The following is a 15,908-nucleotide window of genomic DNA, read 5'->3' as shown; positions in this document are numbered from 1 at the left end:
TGAGAGCTGGACCAAGTGAGGAGGACCTAGCAGAAGGGGAGGAAGGAAGGGGGAGGGGGCACGGGGCTTCCCTGGAGCCAGGGCAGGTTCAGGGTAATCCAGGGAGCTGGGTTCAAGTCCAGACGCTGCCCGAGATTGGGAGGTAGGCTTAATGCTAAACCCAGGCAAGTGGAGGTGCGAGAGCTACTGACGAAATGTGCAGGGCCTCCGTTAAAGCTGGTTTTAAAGAATGGGACAGGATAAACCTTTGCATTATGACTTTTGTAAATATAAACACACGTGTATGTGTATGTATTTAGCAAATGTGGGTCATTCTAGACTTCCCATTGTTTAGTAAACTGTGTTACTTTTTTATTTAACAGCATATCATGAACCTCTCGCCATACCAATGTGTGTTTTGTCACCGGGTAGATGAATAATCTTAAAGTGCATTGCATTAGTTTCCCATTGCGGGACCTTTGATTCATGTTTTCACTGTAATAACACGGGTGGGCTGATCACCTGCCTTGCCCCCTGCCTAACCCCCTGCTGTAATCTCCACTGTATCCCCACACACCTGGGCTTGTTCTATTGCCTTCAGCCCTCAGGCTCCTTAAACATCAATCCCGTGCTGTTCCCATTATTATAACTTTGTTATGTATTCTCCACCCCTCTAAACTGCTAATTTCACTTTTAAAATTTCTACGCTGTTTTTGTACATTTTTTATTACAGATGAATTTCTTCCTTCAGCTTGGAAAATTCTTGCTTTTGGCTTGGAAAGCTCTGAGGGCTCTTACTGGAATTTCTTTGTATTTATGGATTAATTTTATAGAATTGACCTGTTAATAACTCTGGGACTTCCCACCAGGGACACAGCGTGTCTTTGCTGAGTCACGTCTTCCTTTGTGTCCTTCTGAGCCTTTTTCCAGCTCCTCCTCGAATTGAAAGCCTGGCATTTCCTAATTGCTTGCCCCTAGTCTGTGCGGCCCATTTTGAATTTTAATGTTGCTTTTTTTGTCCTTCTTCGTTTTTTTCTATTAGAGTGTTTATCTTTTCATATTGGTTCATGAATTAACTGGGCCTCCTCGGGGTCCAAAGAAGCAGTCATTTTAAACACGTGGATCTAATGGAAGGAAAGAAATCGACAGAGAACTCAAAGTTCCAGGTAATTCAAACGACCCAATTAAATGTCCTTCCTCCAGCGGTAGGTTCCATAACCGAGTCTCGCTCCTCCGCACCATCATGTGGCTCTGGTCCTCCCTGACACCCCCAGCTCCCCTGCCCCTGTGTGGAGCGTGAACTCCACACAGCGCTCGCTTCCCGAGGCTTTCTCTTACTTCTCACTTAGGAGGCCCTGGCACTGTAACTGCAAAGTTTCTCTGTGTGTTCTGCACCCCTGTGTGTTCTGGGAGAAGGCTACGGCTTTGTTTAATCATGAGGATCCCTATGGAGACATCACATCCCACACTAAGTTGTTATTCGGCCTAAGGATGGGCCGCCCCAAAGCCATCCGCTGTGACCACTGTGTACGGACCAGGGCTTCTCAGGGGAGGAAGTCACCCCAGGCCTCCAGGTGTCCTGTGGAAATGCAGATTCTGGTTGGGTGGGCCCGGGATGGGGCCTGAGACCCCAGGATTCTTACAAATTCCCAAGCAAGGCCTGCAGGACTGGGCCAGTGCCCACACTCGGAGTTGCTGGACGTAGAACAGGGTTTTCTCCCCCTCAGCAAAACTGACATTATCGGCCAGATAACTGTTTGCTGTGGGCGTTGTCCTGTGATTGTAGGATGTTTGGCACAATCCCTACGCTGTGCCCACTAGATGCTGGTACTGCCTCCACCCCAAGTTGTGACAATTAAACTGTCTCCTGAAATTGCCAAATGTCCCCTGGGAACAAACTCACCCCTGGCGTGGAGCATGCGTGCTCGAGGTAAGATACAGCCTAGAAAGGGGCTCTCGGCGTGGCAGGCTTTCCAAATGGCCAGCCAGTGCCTAGCAGGCAGCCTGCCAGTCCCGAGTAACTTATTAGGCCCTTTCACACATAAAGCATTTGAACTCTTCGCTTCTACATACATTTCAAATTCTTCCCTCTATAACCACCTGCCTTGCATTTATGTGGTGCATTAGTCAGAGGTTAATCGTCCTTCTAAATGCAAAACCAAAACTCTTGCTCTAGCAGTGTTACGTTTTACCCATAGAACTGTCAGCTACTTGGGAATGTGGGACAGATCATTGTCTGTAATAGAAAAATCAAACTCTTGCTATTGCCTTCATTCAAATGACTGCAAATTGCATCCCCTGAGGTAGCCCGATGGCAGAACTATTTTGAGGAAACATGGGGAATGCCCTCTGCAACAGACTTTAAATCCCATGACATGACAACCACCTGCTGCACCTCCACAGGCGAGCACTGGGATGCTGCCTCACCTTTTGCACAATGATACCTGCCCCATGGGGCTGTGAAGACGAACAGGCAAGCAGCTTCTTCACCTGCAGTGTCCGTGCAGTAGCCACTTGGGTTAAGCAGCCGCTTTAATTGAAATTATCTAAAGTTAAACCAATTAAAAATTTACATGAGCCACATGTGGCGAGTGGCTATGTGCTGGACAGAGCACATGGGAGACATTTTTGTTATCATAGGAAGTTCCAGCCACAGCCATGCTCTCCATGATAACACCTGATACAAATAAATAATGAGTTGTATTATCATTGCCGCTGCTGGAGTTTGGAATTCACACACACAGACACACACACACACACACACACACACACACACACACACACGGAGAGGCACTCACACACAAGTGCCCACACACCAACGCGCACCAGAGTGTAGGTCTCCCTAAGCATTCATATTTCAGCTGCCTCGAAAGTAATTACAAGAGAAATAAAAACATAATTAAACCCTTGGAAATTAGAGGCAAGGGTCAAATAATTATGGGTGCACTGTTTTCAACAAATGTCCTTGTCTGGGCCACAAATAGATAGCTTCATGAGCTTTCTAATAATAGCAGCAAAAAATAGGAGTGCTATTTGCCTATGAAATTACTAGGTCAGATTAGCCATTTAGAAAAAGCAATGTTGTCTTCTGGATTCTGAGATCCTTTCCTCATGTCCTGCAAGACTAGGACCACGGAGGAGAGCAGGAGAGAGTGGGAAGCAGCTGGAACCCTGTGCAGGGACGCCTGGCCGGCTCTGTGACACAAGGAAAAGGTGGTCACAAAGAACATGCAGCCCCGAGGACTCAGAACAGCAAGAACAATAAAATCCAACATGTGTTATGTGCCAAGACTTACACTAAATGCTTTCTAACCTTACTGCATCACTCTTGCCAAAATACCAATGAAGAAGGTATCTGGCATGGCTCCAACTTTGCAGATGCAGGCACTAGGCTCAGAGAGGTTGAGTAACTTGCCTGAGGTCACTCAGGAAACTGGTATCAGAGTCAAGGATCAAACTTAAGTATGGTCCATCCCCCCTTATTCCTGGGGGATACATTTCAAGACCCCCAGTGGATGCTGTTTTTTTCTTATATATACATACCTACGATAAAGTTTAATTTATAAATTAGGATCAGCAAGAGATGAAAACAATAACTAATAAAATAGAACAATTATAATAATATACTATAATAAAAGTTCTATGAATGTGGTCTCTCAAAATACAGATGGGGCAAAAAGTAGGTTTACAGTTGTGAGTGCACAAAACATGGAGTGTATTCTTGTATTATGATTTATTAACTATGAGCAACTGTAAACTTACTTTTGCCTCACCCTGTATCTTGTTGTACTGTACACACCCTTCCTCTTGTGATGATATGAGATGATAAAATGCCTTATTTAGTCAAGACTCTCTCCTTTTTCCTTAAAGGAAGCACATTGCAGCTTCTCTGTGGCATTTTCCCAAAGGCCAGCCTCAGCCTTGCACTTGGAACCATTACTAAGTGGAATAAGGGTGACTAAGCACAGACCTGTGGTGCCGTGGCAGTAGATCTGATGACTGAGGCAGCTATTAAGTGATTGACAGGTAGGAGTTGCTACAGCGTGGAGACCCTGGACAATGGGATGGTTCACATCCCAGGCAGGATGGAGTGGGACAGCAAGAGATTTCATCACACTGCTCAGAACAGTGCGCAGTTTAAAACCTATGAATGATTTACTCATGGAATTTTCCATTTAATATTTTCAGACCCAGTTGATCACAGGTAACTGAAACCTGGGAAGGTGAAACCACAGGGAAGGAGGGACTACTGCATGCCCCTTGTTGCTTATGCCCTTGGTCCTCAACAGGGCGGTCCCGAGGGGAGGAAGCAACGCCACCTGCTCCTTCAGGAGGCCTGTTTGGGCTCTGCCAGCCCCTCAGTCCTTCTCAACTCTGGCTCCACCCTGAACTGCAGGGGTTCACACAGTGTGCGGACTCCCCAGACTATGCATCCATGCACTCGTCTTTCCCACGCCCCGTGGATAGATGCCACGCAGGCCCTGGACACCAGCTCAGGCTGCTTGGACAAGGAGCTCTGAGATCCTGGTACTCGGAGTACAGGAGCAAGGAGGATGGGCCTCAGCCCCATGGACTCTTTGCCTGTGGGGAGGGGCCCAGCTGGCAGATGATCAGGAGAGGGTCCTCCAGCCCTGGCTGATGGCTCAGGTGCTTGGAGTGTTGTACTGTATACCAAAAGGTTTCGGGTTTGATTCCCGGTCAGGGCACATCCCTAGGTTTCGGGTTCAATCTCTGATCAGGGTGTACACGAGAGGCAACCAATCAATGTTTCTCTCTCACATAGATGTTTCTCTCTTTGTCTCCCTTCCTCTCTCTCACTCTCTAAAAATAAATAAATAAATAGATAAATAGATAAAAACATATCCTCGGGTGAGGATTTTTTAAAAAGAGAGAAGGTCCTCCAAAGAATCACTGCTCAAAGGGGTGTCCCAGGACCAGCCGCACCAGCATCCCCTGGGAGCTTGTAAAAAACGCAAATCATCAGGCCCCACCCCAGACTGAATCACACACTCTGGGTGTGGCACCACAAGCCTGTGTTTTAACAAGCCCTCCAGTGGTGCTGATGCTGATGCTGCTGAGGCCTGAGAACACTGGTCTGGGACAGCTCTCCACACCCACTGTGGTCCATGGCCAGCAGCACCAGCTCACCTGGTAGTTTGCTAGGGATGCAAATTCTGGGCCCACCGCAGCCCGGCTGGATCGGAACTGATGATTTGCTACAACATCCCCTCCAGGTGGCTCATGCACAGGGAAGTGGGAGAAGCCTGCTCCAAATTAGGCTCGTCTGACCCCCACTCTACTGCCGTGTTATCTGTAAAGGCTGGACTGTTTCCAGAGACAGAAAGTCCTCTCATATTGGTTTAAGGGAGAAAAAGGAACTTATTAACTTATGTCATTGCAAAATTTATGAGTAGATCTGGCCCCACTGATTTAGTGGCAAATTATAGTCCTTGGCCGACCCCGCCCACTACCTATTTTTATAAAGACCGCTTTATGGAAACACGGCCACACCTATTCTTTTAGGTGCCTTCACACTAACTGCAAGAGCAGAGTAGAATAGTTGTGACAGAGACATTGAGGCCCACAGAGCCTAAACCATTTACAGGGAAAGTGTGCTGACCCCGGCTCTCCAGCATGCGGCCCAGGCCAGGAACCCTCCTGCCCAGATGTGAAAAGGATGGGGGAGGTGGGTGACACTCAGCCTGTGGGCTCAATACCGCCTGTGGGCTGTTAATGCCTTTTTATGAATATATCTACACAAATGTGTGTATATACATGCATACACACATATGTATACACACATGCATACACACATGTATATGTATATAAATACCTATTATATATGATTAAATGTATACTAAAACATCCCTCTATGCTCAGTTAATGAATCTTTTGGGGCAGATTTATGTAGCAATATTTGAAGCACTTTACCACCCCTGGAGTGTGGACTCCTAATTAAGGGGTGTGGCATAGTAAGAAATAAAGATTTGGTATTTTCCACAGTTCCTGGCACACAGCTCCTAAAACCCTTGGAATCTCCACAGTGATGAGAAGATCTTTTGTATGCTAATGGATGACTGTGGATGCTCTTCCCCCCACCCCACCGCCCCCCGCCCCCTGCCACCCCAGCTTCAGGATGAGGGCTGGTCTCCAGAAAGAGCCTGGCATGGTTCGAGGATTGGAACTCAGCCCCACTCCCTGACCTCCGGGGAGAGAAGAAGGGCTGAAAGTTGAGGTGCTGGGGGAGTGGTGCACCTGTGCCCACCCCCACCCCTATACTCTGCCCTGTGCTGTTCCTAAATTGTATCCTTTATAATACACTGATAAATTAGTTTGTTTCTGTGACTTCTGTGATCCACTCTAACTAATTACTGAACCTGCGGAGGGTGCTGTGGTTCATCAGAAGTATGGGTGGCTCAAGACTTATGACTGGCATCTAAATTGTGGAGGATCTAGGGAATGAGCCTTAAGTCTGTGGAATCTGACGCTCACTCCAGCTAATTAGTGTCAGAATTAATTGAATCGTTGGACACCCAGTTGAGTATCTAGAGAGTTGGAGAATTGGTATTGGAAAACACCTCCGAAGGTGCCTCCAATAGGAATTTTAATCTACATTATCCCAGGGTAATTTACTTGTACACATATCTACATCACACTGCTAATTGAGAAGTATTTGAGTAAGTTGTAAGGTGCCACCACAGTAGCTAAGGAATATGTAAGAATGGTCTGAAGTCATCGGCATCATTCAAGTGTATCCAAGTCACTGACACTGTGGGGATGTAAGGTCTGTCTTCTGCTTCGCCAGAGCTCTTCTTGTGGAAGGCGAGAGAGCTGAGTTCATAGCTGCGTTGGTGCAGAGAGGATCAGAGAGGACACCTACTGGCAAGCACTAAACCCCACCAGCTCAGTCAAGGCAATTCCCGGTGCCAGGGGCAACCTGAGATCCTAAGCCACACCCAAGCAAAAGCAAAGCTAATAGCAGAAATCGTAGGCAGGGCTTTGAATTTCCACAGGATTCTAGAATAATCTTACGATTTCAGGGAGCAAGGAGACCCAAGGCCAATTTAGAACTTTCAAAGGGCCTTTAGATTTGGAGGCTCCCGATCTTACATCATATTAAACATACTAAAATAGGCCTAAATTATTTATAATATATTTTATTGATTTTTTTACAGAGAGGTAGGGAGAGGGATAGAGAATTAGAAACATTGATGAGACAGAAACATTGATCAGCTGCCACCTGAACACACCCTACTGGGGATGTGCCCGCAACCAAGGTACATGCCCTTGACCGGAATCGAACCTGGGACCTTTCAGTCCGCAGGCCGACGCTCTATCCACTGAGCCAAACCGGTTAGGGCCAAAATTAATTTTTAGTGATTAACATTATTTGTATATAGCAATGTAAGTGTTGAGTTGTGTTTTAGTGGACTCAATGGAGCATTGTTATCTTGGCAAGGCTTTAATTAACGTTTTTCTTTCTGTGTGTGGAGGCATTTATCGAACCCCAGTTATTTCCGCAGGCCCGGTGAACCTTGCAGGGCCCTGACTCTGGGGAAGGCCGTGGGCATCTGTCCCAATGCCGAGTCCACCTGTCTAGACTGGATGGGAAGGGACAGTGTGTGACAGTTGCTGGCTTGGCAAATGCAGGGGTTGGGCTCCAAGGTTGTGTCCTCTGTAACTTTAGGGGGGAGAAGCAGGACATCACAGCTATTGTATTTCATCCTTATTCTTAGGATGGGGGCTAGGACGCTACAAACACTGGCTGAAATTGTGCAATCCATCTGAGAATCTCAACAGAGAGGACAGCTGGAGTCAAACAGGCCTACATAGAAATTAGTGTGAAGGGACAAGTGAGAGTCAATTAAAACCAGCAATTGGCATTGCAGAGCTTGATGGGGCCTCTATGTGCTACACAGAAACGTCCCTCCTTTAGGGGTACATCCTCTGCAAGGCCCTCCTCAAAGGCCTTGGTGAGATTCTCAACAAAACAAATGACCTCATTAATTAAATGGGTTAATGCTCTCCCTTGCCTTCTTTAATTGCTGCTCTGACTTTTGGGAGAGGCATTTTCAAGCCAAATTGAGCACTCAGAGCCTCCAGTAATCAATGCCACAATAAGGCCTGTGTGCTTTGAAAGTGATTACAAAGATGACTGCGCAGGATGTGCTGCCCACCCTGCCTCCACCTCCCGGGCCCCTGTGTACCTGGTTCCCAAGTGCCCTGCCTCATTGCTTTGTCTTTCAACCCACCTAGAAATCCAAGAAGTCCATCACCATCTTCTCTCTACAGAAAGTTTCTTTTCATTTGAAAACATGCTCTATTTCATTGCATATGTTATTATTTTAATACCCTTGGTTCTGTTCTAAGTACTGCTTATGTTCTAAGCAGTAAACATAATAGGCCAAACCATGGTTCCATGGGCTACATTCCACTTGGTGAGTTTCTTCTGTAACCTTGTTTGAGTGTTGCATCTCTACCACTATCACTACCATCTCTACCACCACCACCATCACCACCACCTTCACCACCACCACCACTATCACCACCATCTCTACCACCACCATCTCCACCACCACCACCACTACCACCACCACCAAAACCGCCATCCCCTCCATCATATTTTTTTCCGGGCTCCATTTTCCTTTCAAGGCTCATCTTTGCCATCTCTTCTTCCGGAAGCCTCTCCCTTCCATCCCAGCTACCAGTCTAGGTCAATCTGTTTTTAAAATGACCCTCCTTTATGGTCTCAAAGTATAGCACAGACGTATCTGTATTGAAGATCATTTCCTTCTGCATGGAAATTGTTAGTTTCATTGCCTTTTGTTGGCCACAGAAATTATATACTTCATCCAGGTCATCACTTTTCCCAGGGCCTAGACTAAATTAGTGCCTGGCATATAAATATTTGATGATGTGTTGAATACAAAATATAATGTTAATTCCTTGAAATCTCAAAACTGTGGGGACTATTTTTGTGAGATTTTATTTATAAGCAAACATTGTGAAGTTGACTTTTCCATCTTAAGGTCCAGTGTTAATTACCAGGCCAGAGCCTGATTATTGGGCAAGAAGCACTGAGAAATAATTGAAGCAAACTTCAGATAGCAACGCTACCTATATTTTACCACTAGGTGGCAGCCATATCCAAGGAGCAGGCCACCAGTGCCCTGTGACCACACCCCCTGCCCAAGCAGTTGGGTCCTGGACTGAAGACCATCCCTCCACCCAGCCCTGGTTCAGCTCCTTTGAAGGACACAGACCACCCAAAAAGGAGGGCAGGTCTTGGCAGGTATTGCTCACCCTGGGAATATCAAAAAGATGTTCCTTCCTCCCTGCTCCACTCTGACCTGTTCTTGTAAACTCAACCAGTCCCTTCATCCTTCATGCCCTGCGCTCCCCCATCTCCTACAAACCTCCCCCCCCCATTATAAAATTCCCCATTCCCCACGCAGGACCCAGCCTAGCTGTCATCTCCATACCATCTGCTCAATTAATATGTAGGAAGACAGAAAACGGCAGTATCTCCTTGCATGTCCCCCAAGGAAATTAGGACATCTTGAGAGCTGTCATGTATGTGAGGCACAAGTAGACAAGGAGGAAGATAGACAGAGACAAGAAAAAAGCTCATCAGGAGATCATCAGGAGAGACAAGAAGAAAGGGAAAAACAAAGACAGAGGTGGCTGGAGGAAATGGCCTTAAGGACATAGCTTTGGCCCCATGTGGATTCGAGAGGAGATGCTTGACCCAGCCAGAGAGAAAGGCTAGGGAGAAGCCTTTACTTAACTGAGTTTCTCAAAATGAACATGCAAGGAGACACTTAGGGCCAGATAGTCCTATCTCCTTGGTCGTAACACCCCTCCTTGATGGGAAAGGAAGGAGACAAAGATTAACAGGGGAGAAGAGCAGGTGGCTGGTGGTGGCTCCTCCCTGGGGCTGCTGATTGAGTAATTGCTTTGCATGACTCTCTTGGGCCGTGGAAACAAACAGCTTCTCGTTCGCTTTAGAAGGAGCCTGGGAACTTTGGACCAAGGGACCTCCTCTCTCCCATATCCACTGGATCCACAGGAGCAGAGCCCTCCCCTCCACGCCTGCCTCCCTTCTGTCTCTGTGGCAAGCTCTCCCCTTGGGCACAGTCTGGGACAGAAGCGTCATTGGGGTGGAAGCAAGATGTTCACTCTGAACATATTCTCCAAGGGTGGTGGTGTTTTGGGGGTTTTGTTTTGTTTTGGTTGTTGATGGTGTTTGTTTTTTGTTGTTGTTTTTTTTTTCAGATTATAAGCTGCCAATGGCATTTTTTAGGCTATGACAAAAAGTCATTGGAGAGAGAAACCAAGATGGCGGCATAGGTGAACACCTAAACTGCTGCCTCTCACAACAATTTCAAAACTACAGCTAAAAGACAGAACAGACATCATCCAGAACCACAGGAAAGCTGGCTGAGTGGAAATTCTACAACTAGAAGGAAAGAGAGGGACACACGGAGGCTCAGAGGAGCTGCAAAAGGCTGAGGTACGGAGACACGCGCGCAGAGAGGACGGGTGGCTGAGTGCATGGCTAGCTTTCTCTAGCGGGAGGGAGACGGAAGCTCCTGAATGCACTGAACCCCAGTTCTGACTGCACTGAACCCCAGTTCCAGGTGAGACCCTGGGGATCCAGACTCATACAGGGGGAGTCTGGACTGTCGGGAAAAGAGAGGAGCGCATGGAAACTCAGGGGAGCCGCGAAAGGCAGAGGTCTGGAGACGCACGCACAAGTGCGCGCAGAGAGGACTGACTGCTGAGTGTGCCACTGGCTTTCTCTAGCAGGAGGAAGACAGAAGCTCCTGACTGTACTGAACTCCAGTTCTAGGCAAGAATCTGGGAATCCAGATTCACTGGGGGAGAAACTGGACTGTCTCGCAGCGGGCGAAAATTGAGGGTGGCTTTCTCTCAGAGGTGCTTGCAGCTATTACCTACTGACACCGAGACCCAGGGGCCTCATAGGCCAGGGCTGACAGGAAGCCAAGGCTGTCTGCTCAGCCCTGAGACTCCGCCCCATCCAAGCTGAGCACAGAGGCTTTTGCAATTTTGCAAATCTTGTCTCATAAGTCTGTTTCCAGCACAGAAGTTCTCCCAGCGTAGACACAGCTGATCTCACAGCCAATTGGCCTGGAGATCAATTCCTCCCAGTGATACCAACAACAATCAAGACTTAACTACAACAAGGCTGTACACGCAGTCCACAAAGGGGTGCACCAAGAGTGTCCACCTCAGGTAACTGGGGAGGCTGAGCCACTGGGCCATATAGGACACCTAGCACACAAAGCTACTCTACCAACTCAGGGAAGCAGCGAAAATGCGGAGGCAAAGAAACAGATCACAAATGAAAGAAATGGAGGAAAGCAAACGACTAGATATAGAGTTCAAAACCACAGTTATAAGGTTTTTCAAGAATTTCCTAGAAAAGGCCGATAAATTTAGCGAGACTCTCGAGGATATAAAAAAGGACCAACTAGAAATTAAACATACACTGACTGAAATAAAAAATATTATACAGAGACCCAAAAACAGACTAGAGGAATGCAAGAATCAAGTCAAAGAATTGAAATACAAAGAAGCAAAAAATACTCAACCGGAAAAGCAAAAAGAAAAAAGAATCCAAAAATATGAAGATAGTGTAAGGAGCCTCTGGGACAACTTCAAGCGTACCAATATCAGAATTATGGGGGTGCCAGAAGAAGAGAGAGAGCAAGATACTGAAAACCTATTTGAAGAAATAATGACTGAAAACTTCCCCCACCTGGTGAAAGAAATAGACTTACAAGTCCAGGAAGCGCACAGAACCCCAAACAAAAGGAATCCAAAGAGGACCACACCAAGACACATCATAATTAAAATGCCAAGAGCAAAAGACAAAGAAAGAATATTAAAAGCAGCAAGAGAAAAACAGTTAATTACCTACAAGGGAGCACCCATATGATTGTCAGCTGATTTCTCAACAGAAACTATGCAGGCCAAAACTATGCAGGCCAGACGGGAGTGGCAAGAAATATTCAAAGTGATGAATAGCAAGAACCTACAACCAAGATTACTCTACCCAGCAAAGCTATCATTCAGAATTGAAGGGCAGATAAAGAGCTTCACAGATAAGAAAAAGCTAAAGGAGTTCATCAACACCAAACCAGTATTATATGAAATGCTGAAAGGTACTCTTTAAGGAGAGGAAGAACAAGAAAAAGGTAAAGATAAAAATTATGAACAACAAATACATATCTATCAACAAGTGAATCTAAAAATCAAGTGAATTAAAAATCTGATGAACAGAATAAACTGGTCAATATAATAGAATCAGGGGCATAGAAAGGGAGTGGGCTGACAATTCTCAGGGGGAAAGGGGGGTGGGGGTTCAGGAAGAGACTGGACAAAAATCGTATGAGGAAAGGGGGGGGGAGTTAAGGGCAGAGGGTGGGGTGGGAACCAAGTGGAGGGGAGCTATGGGGGGAAAAAAGAGGAACAATTGTAATCATCTGAACAATAAAGGTTTACTGAATTAAAAAAAAAAGTCATTGGAGCAAACACCGTGAAAACACCTCTTCATTAGACCTGTAATAGCTGTTGTTATTACATGCAAGGGAGTGAGCAGAGGCATTGTCGATGTAAACACCTCTTCATTATACCTGTAGCCCCACAGCCAATAGCAATGCCTCTGCTCACTCCCTTGCTGGTACCCAGGACCAGACCCCCTCTCCATAGTTAGAACTGGCCTTGGGAAGAGATACCCAGGGCCCTGTGGAAACTTCTGCTCAGGGAGACCTCCTCTGAAGAGGACTCGGAGATCTCCAGTTCATCTGAGAGTCCCTGTTTGTAAATTCCCATGACTAGACATTGGAGGCAGAGAGGGAAAGACAGGCATGATCCCTGCATGTAAGTCTTTAGTCCTAGTGACCTGTCCCAGCAGTACAACTGAGAAGCATATACAAAGTGTGGCCCTGCCTGTGTTATGAGGCTATCCTGAGGACCAAACGGCACGAAGGCAAAAGGCTTCTGTTAATTGTAAGGTAGCTGGTGAATGTGCACTTGGCCACTCATTCCACATGAACTGGGCACCTCTTCTGGCCCAAGCACTGGCCTAGAATCCCAGGCTACAGTGGAAATCCAGGCACGATGAGGTCCTTGCTGAAGAGAGAAAAATGTCAAATGATATATGAAGAAGCAGCCAACCAAGTCCATAATGTGGGAAGCAGCCAACCAAGTCCAGAATCTTCTAAGGCATTATCAGTGACTAAATAGTGTGAACAGTGGAGGGAGTGGCTACCACAGATGAAATGAAACTTAAATGTGGCTACTAAGAGGAAGGGCTAGTACTCATAAGGATCCTGTTTTATGGAAACCTTGAGACAGTCAGGAACATGTGAATCATGTATGATGATTATGGTGATTATGATGGGGCTGTGATTGGTTTTTCCAAAAAGAGAAGAAAGGAGTCCTTATCTGTTAGAGATACATGTCTTCACTTGCAAGGTTGAGCTAAACATCTCGTGTTTTGGGGTTTCCTTTTGTGAACTCTGAGAAGAAAAAAAAAAAGGACACCTACTAAGAAGGGCTCCTGGTGGCTAACTGGGCTCAAATTTTTAAAAATAGAGCAGCCAGCTCTAACGGGTTTGGCTCAGTGGATAGAGCGTCGGCCTGTGGACTGAAAGGTCCCAGGTTCGATTCCGGTCAAGGGCATGTACCTTGGTTGCAGGCACGTACCCAGTAGGAGGTGTGCAGGAGGCAACTGATTGATGTTTCTCTCTCATCGATGTTTCTAACTCTCTATCCCTCTCCCTTCCTCTCTGTAAAAAATCAATAAAATATATATTTTTAAAAATAGAGCAGCCATTTTTGCACAGGGACCTCTCCTGAAAACTGCACTTCACAGAGAAGCCTGCATTGAATTGCCTGCCTCTGCACTGAACTGCTGGCCTTTGTGCTATATTGCCTCCCCGTAATCTGTTTCTGCCATTTGAGCCAGCCCTTATCAAGGTTTCCTGGAATCCTATTTCAACCAATGGGATTGAAGTTTTCCCCATGCAATCAGAACTATGTAGTTCTGGCCAATCAGAGTGGCTCTATTCTAACCAATCAGGCCAGTGCCTTTTGGGCCAATCAAACTGCAAGAATTTGGAGCCCTCATTTGCATGAGGACAGACCAATCAGGGATCAGGGCCAGAGACTTCTGTCCATATCAGCCAGCTGCCCTCTGGCTAGCAGAGCACATTGTCCCTTTTCACCAAAGAAGGAAGTCTGCATCTCCCTGGCTGAGCTGAATCTACCCAGGGCAGAGTGAAGGAGACCACCAAAGAGCAGAGCAAGGCTGTCTAGCCAGCAAGGGGCCTGGCCCCAGGGCTGCTTGGCCCCAGAGCTATGCTGTATTACTGTTGAGCTGTGCACTAAATAAAATCTCCTTCTTCATCACAACCCAAATTGGGGATTTCTCTTGGCATTGAATTGGCACCAATGACCATTGGTTGACACTTTAAAATGCTAAAAAATAAAAATGTAGTGTGGGGGGCACAGGGGAGACAAATGAAAAAGAATAAGCATTGATAATTACTGAAGCTGGATTGTGGTTACATGAAGGTTGATTAAATATTTTTTTGGGGGGGCAGACAATCATTGGGAAGTGTAATAGAGCAGAAGAACAACCAGACTGCCTAGAGAGGAGCATTGAAGCCAGCCGGCCCAGGGGAGGATGCAGAAGGCGGGAGGCTCGATCGGGCGGGTCAGTGAGGCATGAAGAGGGCAGAAAGGGCACTTCAGGCAGAGAGAGCTGGTGTGCAGAGTTGTGGGTGCTCCACGGTTTTTATGAAGGTAACCAGTTCCCCTGGGTTCACTTGGAACTGGCCTGGTTTTACCACCAAAAGTCCTGTGTCATGTCCCAGGAAACCCATCCGTCATGGGCTAACCCAGATGGCTGGTCACCCAGTCCTTCCATCAGGGCATAAAACATTGAGCTAGCGGGTAAGGGGAGCAGAGGTGAGCTGGAGCAGCTGTGGCACTCTGAATAAGTGGCCAGGAGTCTCCCCCAGGCAGTTCTCATGCTTGCTCACTTCAATACCCCCACTGCAGCAGCAGCCCTTCCTCCCAGGACATTCAGAGTCCACCGCCCAGGGACCCAGCTGGCTTCTCATGCCCCCTGCTCTGTCCTGCTGGGGAGAAGCCTGAAAGCTTCTACCCTGGACACTTTCTCCTGGGCCCCAACCCCCCTAATTTGCATATATACTTATATATGTATATATATACACACATGTGTACATATGTACATGTATAATATATACATACATACACTATATATATATATATATATGTATAGTTATCTCTCAGTGCCCTCAGGAGATTGGTTCTAGGATCCTCGGATGCTCAAGTCCTTTATATAAAACTAGAAGTCTGGTGCGTGAAATTCATGCACAGGTGGGGTTCCTAGGCCCAGCCGGTGATCAAGGCCAATCGGGGCCAGGCCAATCCAGGCTGGGCTGATACGGGCCCAAAGACCCCAGCAGGGTGGGGAGAGGAGGTGATGGTCTCCAGGCCAGGCGTGGAAAGAACAGATGCCAGATGCCGATGCCGCCATCGTTGGTGCCCTGCCACCATGCAGTTCCCTGCCTCCCCCCCTCCTCCTTCCCTCACCGCCGCACCGCCACCACAGCAGGCAGCTGGCGGGCTGATCGGAGCCTGCTGGCCAGGGGGGAGGGACAGGGCACAGGAGGTTAGCTGCTAGTCCCGGGGAGGGAGCCAGCCCTCAGCTCCCCTGGGAAAGGGGCCTCATCCACCACCACCCACCTCCAGTTTCCCATTCCAGCCTAGGGCCTGGCCCCAATCAGGCAATTGGGGCCTGCCGGCCAGGGGAAGGGACCAAGGGAGGTTGGCCAGCTGGGGGAGGTTGGCTATGGGAGCGCACTGACCAC

This window comes from Plecotus auritus (assembly GCF_963455305.1).
Source record: "Plecotus auritus genome assembly, chromosome: 7".
Classification (NCBI taxonomy): domain Eukaryota; kingdom Metazoa; phylum Chordata; class Mammalia; order Chiroptera; family Vespertilionidae; genus Plecotus; species Plecotus auritus.
The sequence above is the reverse complement of the archived record's forward strand: the minus strand, read 5'-3'. Positions refer to the sequence as shown.